A 15,373-nucleotide genomic window follows, 5' to 3' on the forward strand; every position below is an offset into this window, starting at 1 on the left:
TGCTTTGTGTGCGTTACATGTGTGCCATGTTTCGTGCGCAGTGCTTTGTGTGTTACATGTGTATTATGTGTGTTGTGTTTTGTGTGTGTTTCATGTGTGTTTTGTATGTTAAGTGTGTGTTACATGTCCAGTATTACATATGCATTATGTGTTCCGTGTGTTTTTTTTTTTGTTGTGTATTGTTGTGTGTTTTGTTTTTTTTTTGTGTTTTTTTTTTTTTTAATTTTGTTTTACTTGTGCGTTATGTGTGCAGTGTTTCATGTGTGTTTCGTTTGTAGTGTTTTGTGTGTGCTCTGTGTGCAGTGTTTCGTGTGTGTTACGTGAATATGATAATGACATCTACAGCATGCAGGTGAGTGTGTGTGTATGTGTGTGTGTGTGTGTGTGTGTGTGTGCATGTGAGTTCCTGCAGGTGTGTGTGTGTCTGTGTTTTTGAACAAATTAATAAAAGAGAGCTAATGCATCTGCGAACCTAGAAAACATGATATGAGATGAGATTATTTTTAGAGCACAACAGAAGCTAATCTAAAGTGCTTTACAGTAGAAAATACAGTAGCATTCTAAAGAAAATACAGAAAGAAAAACACAGCACATCCAACACACATCTAAGCTGTTCATCTGCTTCTCTCTCTTCTCTCACGGGACTCACGGGACTGAACCATGTGCTGCAGACGCCCATCTATAACCCAATCACCCGACAGAGTAGAGCGGCCCAGAGCAGTGCCCAATCACCAGCCTGGAGCCCACACTCACTCTCAACCACACACACACTCACTCATTTATACTCATATACACTCACACACTCTCGCTCACTCAGCCGTGGCCAAATACATAGAGAGTCGGACTTGTAACCCGAAGGTTGTGAGTTTCGAGTCTCAGGTCCTCCAGGAATTGTCGTGGGGGGAGTCAATGTAGGACACTCTCTTCCACCCTCAATACTCCTGTACACACATTTACATTTAGTCAGTTTGCAATTGGGGAATACATTAAGTGATTCTTCTGAAAGAGGCAAACAGACACAGGAAGTGCTTGTAATACCAAGTTTTAGGCATTGTTCAAGTACAAGCTTGAAAGAGATGGAATACATAAAGGGAAATAGGGTTTGTGCGACTGTTATGTTGGCATACATGCATACACTCACTTTAATCTTCACATATCACTGCTATAACCATTTCAGTAATCACATGCACACACCAGATAGGTCTAATTATTACATCTTTTATTTACTTATCTGTGTATTTGTCAGTTTGTGTCTCTGTTCGTGCTGTGAGGTTTCTTGCTTGTGGTGTCTTCCGTGTTGGATCTGCTGCGAGTACAGCAGATGAGAAGGGTGAAAACACTGGCGGCGGTTCATAAATGCTTAAGACAGGAACTTTTTAACGGGCTGAGCATGCGCGAACCTTCCGCTGGCTGGACTGTTCTATGTGGTTATGTTTGGGGAAGAGGAACAGGGAAAAATTACCTTGATTTATGTCTTAACTGGTTACCATCGAGGATAATGCATGCATATTTTGAATCAAGACTTGTATACCCATGACAAATGTGTGTATAATTAACTTACCTTTTTGTAGAAGGTTGAAAAAGTGCTCCTTATCTTGTACTTACCTTCAAATGGTTACTCTCTTTTCTCTCTGTGCTATAAAAGGGTTGATTTATCTCTCACTGAGGAGGGGGAAGTTGAGGAGGACAGTTGGTAGTGCAAGCCATGCATGTTGAAATCCGTTTTTGTGGAAGGTAGCTCAGCAAAGCGCTGGTTGTAAATATTTTGTAACATTTTTGTATTTTGGGACTGTGGACACTGGAAATAAATGACCTTGCACTGTTGTGCTATTGTGGCTGCACCGTCATTCCTGTGTTTTTCAAACCTGCCTCTTCACAGAAAGAAACAGTGATACCTGTTTGAAAACAACTCTTTCTAGGGTTTTCGCTATGAATGGAAGGAGAGAGACAGGTCTGTAGCTATCTGTAAGAGAAGTGATTAATGTAGGTTTTTTAGCAGTGGGGTTACCCGAGCCTGCTTGAATGCAGTGGGGAAGGTGTCTCACTCATACATACACACACACACACACACACACACACACACTCTCTCTTAACACATTCATACTCATATACACACACAGGACTGCAGCTGCACCACACTGGTACAGACTCACTCACACACACACAAGGCAGCATCATATTTTGTTTTATTTCAGCTTTCAGTTAACAATAATAACAGCAATGCCATTGACTGAAATATACTGACAGCTCCACTCATTTAGCTGTGTGTGTGTGTGTGTGTGTGTGTGTGTGTGTGTGTGTGGTGTGTGTGTGTGTGTGTGTGTGTGTGTGTGTGTGTGTGTGTGTGTGTGTGTGTGTGTGTGTGTGTGTTTTCAGAGTGGAAGTGACAACAATGTGTGTCTGAATCTCACTGATGATGAAGGTGAGTGTGTTCCTGATGAGTGTTACGGTGAGGTCCTGAAACATTCACACACACACACACACACACACACACACACACACATCTGTTGTCATTACAGCAGGTTTCGTTCATTCACATCACATACAGTACAGACCAAAAGTTTGGAAACATTACTATTTTTAATGTTTTTGAAAGAAGTTTCTTCTGCTCATCAAGCCTGCATTTATTTGATCAAAAATACAGAAAAAACAGTAATATTGTGGAAATATTATTACAACTTAAAATAATAGTTTTCTATTTGAATATACTTTAAAAAAATAATTTATTTCCTGTGATGCAAAGCTGAATTTTCAGAATCATTACTCCAGTCTTCAGTGTCACATGTAACATCCAGTCTATCACATGATCATTTAGAAATCATTCTAATATTTTGATTTATTATGAGTGTTGGAAACAGTTCTGCTGTCTAATATATTTGATCAATAAAAGGTTAAAAAGAACTGCATTTATTCAAAATAAAAAAAAACATTCTAATAATATATATTCTAATAATATATTTTCTTTACTGTCACTTTTTATCAATTTAACACATCCTTGCTGAATAAAAGTATTGATTTTATTTAAAAAAAAGAAAAAAAAAAATACTGACCCCAAATTACTGACCAGTAGTGTATATTGTTATTACAAAATATTTATATTTTAAAAACATAGCTTCTTTTTTTTTTTTTTTTTACTTTTATTCATCAAAAGTATCCTAAAAAAGTATCACATGTTCTGAAAAATATTACAAGCAGCAGAACTGTTTCCAACTTTGAATAATGAATCATCATATTAGAATGATTTCTAAAGGATCATGTGATAATGATCCTAAAAAATTCAGCTTTGCATCACAGAAATAAATGATAATTTAAAGTATAATAAATTTAAAAAACAATTATTTTGAATTGTAATAATATATCACAATATTAAATTTTTTCTGTATTTTTGATCAAATAAATGCAGGCTTGATGAGCAGAAGAAACTTCTTTCAAAAACATTAAAAATAGTAATGTTTCCAAACTTTTGGTCTGTACTGTATGTGTTGACAGGGCGATGCCACGTAGCCGGTTCAGAAATAGTTTCCTCTATTTTTGCTGCATGACATGTGCGAACCCCTGATAAACCTCTTTATCAACAGTCTTTTGTGATATAGATTTCTGTGGAAGTCCACATGCTGCAGTGAACTGCTATTGACTGTGACTGTGACTGTTATTACAGACATTCCTGTAGATTCAATATTAGATCATTGTGATTGCAACACCCAAATCATGGGTGTGATTCCAAGGGAAAATGTGAAATGCAAGTCGCTTTGAATTAAAGCCTCTACCAAGTGCTTCAATGTAAAGCATCTTGTCAGTGAGACAGCCGGTATTGACATTTATACTGATTTGCACATCATTTCAGTTCCCTTGGAAGCAACCCCGTGACTTTGGTGTTTCTCCTCTGATCACCTGCTGATTCACCTGCTGAAAGGGGAAGTTTAGTGTGTGGAAAATCAAGAAGTGATTGTGTAAGGCTGGACTGGACTAATCAGATACATGTCAGTGTTTAGGTAACAGTGAGATTACATGATGTTGGAAACTGTGAAATCATGATTAGTTAGACCAGCGCTGATAAAGTTTAGCAGAAAGTCTTTGACATTCTCTTTTGATCACCTGCTAAACAGCTGACCTTATCGGACTGTGTGTGAATGTTTGATTTAGATGGAGATGCAAGCCCATTATAACCTGTATTTGAAAGTGCAATATGCACCAGTCATCTTCCCCCAATCACTTATGAATATGTTGTCAACAAAATGCTACAAATGATTTCAAATAAATGCTGTTCTTCTGAACTTTCTGTTCATCTGTGAAGCATGAAAAATAAAATGTATCACAGTTTCCACAGAAATATTGATCAGCACAACTGTGTTCAACATTGATAATAATCAGAAATGTTTCTTGAGCAGCAAATCATCATATTAGAATGATTTCTGAAGATCATGTGACACTGAAGACTGGAGTAATGATGCTGAAAATACAGCTGCACATCACAGAAATACATTACAGTTTAACAGATATTCACAGAGAAAACAGCTGTTTTACATTCTAATAGTATTTTACAGTTGTTACTGTATTTTTGAGTATAGAGCGTATAGAGTGAGAATTTTTTGAGTGCATCATAATGCAAAAATCAACCATATTTTTTTGCATCCCTGTTGTATGTGCAGTAGATGTACTCTTGTATTTGTGTGTTAACCATGTGTGTGTGTGTGTGCAGTGGCAGAGAGTGAGACACGTGTTGTTCTGGCGTACGTGGGTTCTGCAATCTGATATTGAATACTGTATCCTGCATCATCAACACGGATTCATCATGGCCTACAGCACACGCACGCACACACATACATGCCAGTCTGGAGCTCCTTCACTCTGGACAAAACCGTGAGACACACACACACACACACACACACACACACACACACACACACACATTCTGTAGCAGTGAGATAGCAATCAGATCTGGTTCTAATGACAAAGCTATCCCTTGTGTTTGTAGGCTGAAAGTTCTCTGGTTGTCTCTGATTGTCTCCGGGCAGACGTCAGGATTCCAGCCAATCAGAGCACGACATGTGACCAGTACAACAATGCTGGCAACATCACACATGCCTTCTTGTTCCCACCCTGGGTGTGTGTGTGTGCGTGTGTGTGTGTGTGTGTGTGTGTGTGTGTGTGTGTGTGTGTGTGTGTGTGTGTGTGTGTGTCTTACTGTGAAAATTTCATCGATGCATTTTAATATTTTACCTTTTTTTGGACCTGGTAACATATTAATTAGAATGTCATAACTGGATCTTCTCTCTATGCTTGATTTCTCCAATTATTTAGCACTTTTAAACTCCACCCCTTGAAGCTTACATGTTTTAACATCCAATTGACAACTGATAATTAGAATTAAGTCATGCACTAAATATATTCTTTTTAGTGCTGTCAAACGATTAATCGTGATTAATCGCATCCAAAATAAAAGTTTTTGTTTACATAATATATGTGTATACTGTGTATATTTATTATGCATATACAAATACAAACACATGCATGTAAATAAGAAAAATATTTTATGTTTATATATATTAAAATCCAAAATAAAAGTTTTTGTTTTAAAAATATCCAAAAAATGACCTACACGCATCAAAAGAATGAGAAGAAATAAGGGCGATGATGTCATTAAAAAAATGTCAATTTATAGTGCTGCAGAGATATCAACCTTAATTAGCATTAGCATTTACTAGCCACGGCCCGATAGGTGTCGTAATACCAGTTTCGGCCATGGGAGGCGGTATGCGGGCAACATAAACACCAGCCAACCTGCAATACACGAATAAACTCGCACGGCTTGTGGGCGTACTTGAACCTGATGTCAATCGTGTGGAAGGTACAGCCCTCTTACTTCGTTTCAGTTCAGGGAAGAGAGCGGAAGGATGGCTGAAGCCCTTGGCAAGAGACACCTACCACCACCACCCCCCGCTACAGGGAAACAACCGCGCTCGGAATCACAAATCAAATCCGATAAGAAAAGGAGCCGAAACCAGAGTAAACATCGGCACTGCTTTCCATCGCTGGAGACAACTGATGGACTTGAAAGAAATGAGGTTCGACTCCGAACTTGCAACATTTCTTTGGATTGGTAAGTAAGATGCTGTTAGTATTTCGCTAGAAGTTGTTTTTATATGTTTGCGTATTTTTTTCGGGAAGTTATAACATAGAAATGTATCGAAGGCTGTTCGCTAAACGTGCTAATGTTAGCGATGGCTAACCGTAGCTGCGTTTGATAATTAGCTAGCTATAACTTACCCATAGATCCGATCCTGTTTTCACCTGTTATCTACCAAAGCCCGTCTCTACCAAGCTGATGCTAAAATGTAACATTACCTAAGAAGCTTGAAATGTCTTCGATGATAATGAACCGAGAGAGAGAGAGAGAGAGAGAGAGAGAGAGAGCGCCCCGGCCGCGCGCACTCACTCACTCACTATATTCAGAGCGGTCAAGTTTTTGAAAGCGTGTGAAAAAGAGTCAATTGCGTGTGTCTCAAGGTGAATGCTTGAGAGTTGGCAGCTCTGGTTACGTTGGTTGGTGCTAGCTTTGTCAACATCAGCTGTCTGATGTTGACCAATGATGTTGACAGAATGCTGTCTGTCAAATTAATTTAATTCAAATAATGTGTATATACAACTCAAAATGTAATATGAACAAAACGAATATGAACATATTCACTGGTAAAGGTGAAGGGGAGTAGCTTGAAGATGTCATGTTTCAAAATCACTTGACATCACCCAACGTTCCTCTGGAGGCAAAACGTCCTTTAGGCTTCGGCTATGGCTCTAGGGTTGTTGTGAAGGTAGGGGCGGAGCATAGAGACTATGCCGTTTTCTCGTTTGTTACTCTAGAGTAGACCAATTCACTTTATTGAGGCATACTGCCCCCATCTGGTATGGAATATGGAGTATGACATGATTTTTTTGCCAGACATTACACATGGCTCCTTTTATTTTTGAATATGTTGTATGTATTTATTTTTTTTATAAGACTATAAATATATACATTTATATACATGTAAATATTTTCTAAATATAAACTGTATGTGTGTATTTATATATACTTAATAAATATACACAGCACACACACATATTACGTAAAAAAAAAAAACTTTTATTTTGGATGCAGTTAATCGTGATTAATCATTTGACCGCACTAATTCTTTTTCTATAGTCCATTACACTCCAGTGTTTTGTTTGTTTTTTAATTTGTTGGGTCATGAGTGTTTATGTGATGTTTGAATTGTGAATGTTTAAATCTTGAGTGCTTATATGTGGGGTATGAATTGTGAGTATTTGAGTCATGAGTGTTTGCTTGAATCACGAGTATTTCAGTCGTGACTGTTTGAGCCATGAGTGCTTGAATAGTGAGTATTTGAATCATGAGGCTTAATTCTTGCACCACTCTTGTTCAGCCTGTATATGCTCCCACTAAGTCAAATAATGAGAAAGAACCAAATTTCTTCAGTTAAACAAGGAGAAAACTGAAGTCACTGCATTTGGAAACAAAGATGAAGTTTTCAAGGTGAATGCATTCCTTGACTCTAGGGGACAAACAACTAAAAATCAAGTCAGGAATCTTGGTGTGATTCTGGAGACAGAGCTTAGTTTCAGTAGTCATGTCATAGCAGTAACTAAATCAGCATACTATCATCTAAAAAACATTGCAAGAATTAGATGTTTTGTTTCCAGTCGAGACTTGGAGAAACTTGTTCATGCCTTTATCACCATATGGTTTGACTATTGTAATGGTCTCCTCACCGGCCTTCACAAGAAGACCATTAGACAGCTGCAGCTCATCCAGAACACTGCTGCCAGGATTCAGACTAGTACCAGAAAATCTTAGCATATCACACCAGTCCTCAGGTCCTTACACTGGCTTCCAGTTACATTTAGGATTGATTTTAAAGTACTTTTACTCGTTTATAAATCACTCAATGGCCTAGGACTGAAATACATCGCAGATATGCTCACTAAATATAAACATAACAGAGCACTCAGATCATTAGGATCGAGTCAGTTAGAAATACCAAGGTGTAACAGGGCTGACGAGTCATGAGACGTGCGGATCCATGTGCGAGCTTTTATTAGACAGAGACATGGTCATAACAGGCATGGGTCAAACACTGGCAAACAGGTGTATAGGGGGCAAGACACAAGAATAATCCTAGGGCAAGCGTGTGTCTTAGATGAGCTAACAATATCCAGAGGGGTAGACAAGAGGGGTAATCCAGTAACCAGAGCAAACGGGTCAAAACACAAGAAAGAGGGCAGGGCAAGGAAAAGACTATACTATGAAATCTATAAACTGAAACCAGACTATGAAAACTATAAATGAAACAAGGCTATGGAAACAAACACAGAATGGCTTGGTATCGCAGCAATTGCTAGGAGAGGGATATATGCAGAACAATACTCGGCAGTGTGTGAGGGGAAGTCCAATGCTTATAAAGCGTGTCTGATGATTGTACTGTGTGTGTGTGATTGGTCTCAGGTGAAAATGATTGGTGCAATGGAGCATGGGAAATGTAGTCCAGGGTGTACTGTGTAGAGTCTGTGTTGTGGATGATGTCCTCTGGTAGTGAATAAACGGAAGTTAAATGACCGGATCATAACACAAGGGTTCACACAAAACAAGGGGAATCTGCTTTTAGTTATTATGCCGCCTGCAGTTATAATCAGCTTCCAGAAGAGATCAGATGTGCTGAAACATTAGCCACATTTAAACCAGGACTCAAAACTCTGTTTAGCTGTGCATTTATTGAATGAGCACTGTGCAATTTTTTGTATAATTAATGTATAATCATTTTCTATTCTTAACTGTTTTAAGCTCATTTTAAACCTCTTAAATCAATTTTTAAATCATTTTCAACGTTTTTAAATTCCTTGTTTTATTGTTGTGATTTTTTTTTATGTAATGCACTTTGAATTACCATCGTGTATGAAATGTGCTATATAAATAAACTTGCCTTGCCTTGCCTTGAGTATTTGAATCATGAGTTTTTGTTTGAATCGTGAGTGTTTAAATATGGTGTTTGTGTCATGAGTGTTTATGTGGTGTTTGAATTGTGAACGTTTAAATTGTGAGTGCTTATATGTGGAGTATGAATTGTGAGTGTTTGAGTCATGAGTGTTTTAGTTGTGAGTATTTGAATTGTGAGTGTTTGTTTGAATCGTGAGTGTTAAAATATGGTGTTTGTGTCAAGAATGTTTGGGTCATGAGTGTTTATGTGGTGTTTGAATTGTGAGTGCTTTTATGTGGAGTATGAATTGAGTGTTTGAGTCATGAGTGTTTGTTCGAGTTGCGAATGTTTCAGTCGTGAGTGTTTGAGTCTGGTCACTGATCATGAGTGTTTGTGCAGGACTCTGGCAGTATTTTCAGGAGGTTCTGCTGATCAAATTTGCAAAAATAAATGTGGTCACCGGCCCAGTGTACGACTACGACTTTGACGGACACTTCGACTCTCCAGAACAGATCACTGAACCCGATTCCCGCCCTACATTTGATTCTTTTTCTATAATTCGTTACTCTCCAGTGTAATTTTGGTATTATTTATATTATAGTTTTTTTTTTTTTTATTAATGTTTTGAATTATGAAATTTGAAATGTTTTATATCATGTTATTATTTTATTTCAAAGTTTTGTTCCATTTTAGTTTTTATTTATTTCCAGTTAGTAATTGCTTTAACTTAAATTTATTTCACATTTTTAAATATTTAATTCTATAATAATAAAAATGCATATATATATTTAACTTTATTTCGATGACCAAAAAAGTTTTTAATAGTTTTAGTTAACAGTTATAATGCTGGGATGTTTGTCACAGCACAGAGGTAAAAAATTAATGTAATTATTTACTCTATAGCTATTATTTTTTTTTATTTACTTTTCAGGTTTGTTGCCAGTTCATCTATTCCTGTTCCCACTCATATTTCGTGGTCGTAACGAACTGTCAGAGCGACACGCAGATGGTAAGCGAATGTTCTGGTGAACTTCAGACAGTTTGCTCCTGTTGCTGCATCGTGTTTGTGCACCGTGAGTGTTATAATTTCATTTTCTTTTCGTTTTGATGTAAGTCTGGTATTATGGTTTCTGCGATTTCACTGAATCCATCGTCACACTTATCCTTCCATTTGGTTCTTTTTGATGAATCCGTGTGAATCACAGTCAGAATGATTCAGTTTGTTGATTTAGCCTTCATTCACCTCAAATGTACTCTGATGTCACGTGATATTTTTAATGTTTTACTAAATGATGCGTAGGAATATATATATATATATATATATATATATATATATATATATATATATATATATATATATATATATATATAATATTCCTACGCATCATATATATATATATATATATATATATATATATATATATATATATTCCTACGCATCATATATATATATATTATTATTATTATTATTATTATTATTATTATTATTATTTATTATTATTTATTTAGTGCTGTCAAATGATTATTTGTGATAAATCACACCCAAAATAAAAGTTTTTGTTAACATAACATAAATGAGTATACTGTTCATATTTATTTTGTATATATAAATACACACATTTTCGTGGAAACTCCCAATATTAATCTGACTTCATCACGGACAACTCAAACAACTACAGTTGTTAATATAATAACTACAGTATCTCAGGCTAATTCCATGAATTCCCCGAATACTTACAATCCAAAGAACTACAGTATTGCGCTAATTCCCTGAATTCCTCGAATACTTACAGTATAATCCAATACTTCCCTGAAGTATGGTGACAGTGTCCCGTCAAGAAGCTACTATCACTACCTCAATCTCACATAAGCACACAGGTCTTTAGCATCTATACACTCTCACCTCCCCTCTCAGCTGTACGCTGTTACCTCAGCCCGAGGACAACTCTACAGTCTTCTATAGACTTCTTATATATTTTTTTTCAAACACCGAATGCAGTACATAACTATTGCTTTCCTACTGATACAGTATGTTGACATTAGCATCACGCTAGCGTTGCATACAGCTACTTTATGCAGGCTGTGTGCATTTGACTGTGGATTGACAGGTTTGAAATTTATATGGTAGTAACATAGCCCCTAGACCTTGGTTATCATGGAAAAATCCAGGATATTTCAGTTATGACAATAGTGAATTTATTTTTCTGTGACATTAAGCTGTAAACTAACATATTTTCCATTTAATTTATGCATATCAATTTAAAGCATATAAATTATATGATTGTATACAAACATTTTATATTAAAGCCTAAAAATCTAAAATAGATTTCATAATCCTCAATATCACTACAAAATAAATGCTCAGGTGTGACTCTGAGAATCGTGATTCTCCATAAAGCTGCTTTGACACAACGTGTAACGTGAAATACAAAACAAACTAAACTAAACAAACATGACTAGACTGTGACAGTGATGCAGGTGTGTCCCATGATGCTCGTCAACAGAACAAAGAAACTGGTCATCATTCATTGTTCTGGTTTCAGCTGCTTCTGTATTTTGAATGATGATGCTTCCTGAAAACAGATGTTTAATTAACCAAACAATGAGAACTTGAGTGCTGTTTGTGTGCAGGAGGATCAGCTGGAGTCGCAGTGGGTGGAGCCTCTCCTGTGGATGGACTTTTTCCAGGAGAGCAAGCGTCCAATCACTGAGCTCCTGCGCCTGAAGACCCGCCCCACCACCGCCATTCATCCCAAGGCTCGAGTCTGTACGTCACTCCTATGTGCTTTGATTTTGTGTTCATGTATAAGTTATGTAACCCTCATAACTTATATCGTTTTTAGTAGGGGAAAGAAACTTTGTGAATTATTTAAGACCCTCAAAATACACATTTTATTCATTTTTTTTTTTTTACAACATTTTTTTCAGAGATATAACGTGTTTCGGCGTCAGGTCATTTTGACCGAGTATTATTAGCTGTCACAAATACTTTCCGGAAAATTATCCAAGAAGTTATATTAGCGTCAAAAAATCCTTCTAATATATATTTAGCCTTTTCCTCATATCTCACACACTCTTGGGCTGAATTTTGAATTCATGAACATGAACATGTTTTTAACCAATGGACCAACCATTGCAGCATAAAAGAAACACTGCTAGTAAAATCAATTTAGTTTGTTTGATAACTTCTCAGAGCAATATTTATATTGTTTTGATGTTGTTTTGTGTGAAATAAATATGTAGGTTCAAAGGAATTTAATGAAAATCCATTTGCTCAAATGGGGTTAATACTGGTAATTCTCAGATTATATGATTACAATTCATACAGTGATATATTCAAATTAAATGTGTCATTAATATTTAAAAAAAATTGTTATAGATGTTTTTATCATAGTTGGTTTGGTGTGCTTTATGTGCAATTTGAAATTTCAAAGAATTTCTCAATGTTTTAATTATTAAAAAGGAGTGCATGCAGTATGTAACGCATTTTTCACATTCAGTCATTCATAAGAAGTTGCTGCTCAGATGGAATATGGTTTTTGTTGCACAATATTAAGTCATGGCAATTAATTCTTGTGGTTCAAATGAATCATTGTGAGGTTCATGTACTGTTTGTACTGTGACTGAGCATATGATACATTGCAGTGACAGCGACACGGTAAAGATGTATCATAATCATTATGCATTAAAATGACTACAACACACTTTCTTGCATTTCTGTTTCAGTTCCAGTATTTTTCATTGTGGTTTCCATCAAACTAATGCATGAGGTCAAGCTGGGCGGCTGGGAAGTATATGATCATCTGGAAAAAAAACTGCATTTTCCTACTTAGTAGTACTACACAGTACTATTTATATACTGTTATGGTTTTTATTATTTTGAATTGCATGTTCTTTTGGCATTTTTATTTGTTTTGTTTTTTTTAATTTTTTTTTTTTTTTTAAATTTTTTTATTTAATTTTGGTGCTTTAGTTTTTTTTTTTCTTTTTTTTTTTTTTTTTCTTTTCTGTTCATTGCCTAATTTCTGTTTGTTTCTAATTTTTATTTTTATGCAACACTTCTAAGTTTTGTTTTTTATTATCTGATATTTATTTTTTACAGCGGTGTGAAAAATTGTTGGCCCCCTTCCTGATTTCTTTTTTTTTTTTTTTGCATGTTTGTCACATTTTAATGTTTCAGATCATTAAATAAAATATGAAAATATTAAATATTAGTAAAAGATAACACAAGTGAACACAACATGCAGTTTTTAAATGAAGGTTTGTTATTATTAAGGGGAAACAAAATCCAAAACTACATGGCCCTGTGTGAAGAAGTGTTTATAAACCTAATAACTGGTTGGGCCACCCTCAGCAGCAACAACTGCAATCAAGCGTTTGCGATAACTTATAATGAGTCTGTTACAGCGCTGTGGAGGAAATTGAGTCCACTCATCTGTGCAGAATTGTTGTAATTCAGCCACATTGGAGGGTTTTCAAGCATGCACCACTTTTTTAAGGTCATGCCACAGCATCTCAATAGGATTCAGGTCAGGACTTTGACTAGGCCACAGACTTTGACTGTGACCTCTTGGATGAGTCGTTGCTGTGCTCTTGGGGTAATTTTGGTCACCTCCTGGAAAGGTTGTCCACTGTTCCATGTTTTTGCCATTTGTGAATAATGTCTCTCACTGTGGTTCGCTGGAGTCACAAAGCTTTAGAAATGGCTTTATAACCTTTTCCAGACTGATAGATGTCAAGTCAAGTCAAGTCACCTTTATTTATATAGTGCTTTAAATAAAAAAGATTGCGTCAAAGCAACTGAAAAGCATTAATTAGGAAAACAGTGTGTCAATAATGCAAAATGACAGTTAAAGGCAGTTCATCATTGAATTCAGTGATGTCATCATGCAGCTCAGTTCAGTGTAAATAGTATCTGGTGCAATAATTTTCAATCAAGTCAACGATATCGCTGTAAATGAAGTGTCCCCAACTAAGCAAGCCAGAGGTGACAGCGGCAAGGAACCAAAACTCCATCAGTGACAGAATGGAGAAAAAAACTTGGGAGAAACCAGGCTCAGTCGGGGGTCCAGTTCTCCTCTGACCAGACGAAACCAGCAGTTCAATTCCAGGCTGCAGCAAAGTCAGATTGTGCAGAAGAATCATCTGTTTCCTGTGGTCTTGTCCCGGTGGTCGTCTGAGACAAGGTCTGTACAGGGGATCTGTCTCTGGGGCTCTAGTCCTGGTCTCCGCTGTCTTTCAGGGCTGTAGAGGTCCTTTCTAGGTGCTGATCCACCATCTGGGCTGGATACGTACTGGATCTGGTGGCTACGGTGACCTCGGAATAAGAGAGAAACAGACTAATATTAGCGTAGATGCCATTCTTCTAATGATGTAGCCAGTACATCAGGTGTTATGGGAAGTGTTCCTGGTTCCGGTTTACCTAATTAATGCAGCCTAAAAATCCTTTAACGGATTTGGATATTAGAAGTGTATTAGTGTGTTATGTGTAAGCCAGGTTAAAGAGATGGGTCTTTAATCTAGATTTAAACTGCAAGAGTGTGTCTGCCTCCTGAACAATGTTAGGTAGGTTATTCCAGAGTTTGGGCGCTAAATAGGAGAAGGATCTGCCGCCCGCAGTTATGGCTAGAGAAATTGAACTCATGTGTGATAAACCACAGTTTTAACACTTCTTCACACAGGGCCATGTAGTTTTGGATTTTGTTTTCCCTTAATAATAAAATCCTTCATTTAAAAACTGCATGTTGTGTTTACCTGTGTTATCTTTGACTAATATTTAAATTAGTTTGATGATCTGAAACATTAAAGTGTGACAAACATGCAAAAAAATAAGAAATCAGGAAGGGGAGCAACACTTTTTCACACCACTGTATTTCTTCATACCAAAACTTTTTTTTTTTTAAATATTAGTTTTATTTTTAGTTGATAATATTTAATATTTAAATTATTTTTTTTTTAAGCAGACGCTTTTATCCAAAGTGACTTACAAATGAGAACAACAGAAACAATCAGATCAACAAGAGAACAACAACGGTATGCAAGTGCTATGACTCAGTCTCAGTTAGTCTAGTACAGAACACGTAGCCAGGGTTTTTTTTTTTTTTTTTTTTTTTTAAGAATATGCTAGACAAGAGAAGAAAAGGTTAATAATAAATATATAGTTAAACTATAATAAAATTATAGTTAATAATATACTGTGTGTGTGTGTGTGTGTGTGTGTGTGTGTGTGTGTGTGTGTGTGAGAGAGAGAGAGAGAGAGAGTGAGTGAGTGAGAGAGAGAGAGAGAGAGAGAGAGTGAGTGAGTGAGTGAGAGAGAGAGAGAGCGAGAGAGAGAGTGAGTGAGTGAGAGAGAGAGAGAGAGAGAGAGAGAGAGAGAGAGTGAGTGAGAGTGAGAGAGAGAG

The sequence above is a fragment of the Cyprinus carpio genome, chromosome B19, assembly GCF_018340385.1.
Source record: "Cyprinus carpio isolate SPL01 chromosome B19, ASM1834038v1, whole genome shotgun sequence".
Taxonomy (NCBI): domain Eukaryota; kingdom Metazoa; phylum Chordata; class Actinopteri; order Cypriniformes; family Cyprinidae; genus Cyprinus; species Cyprinus carpio.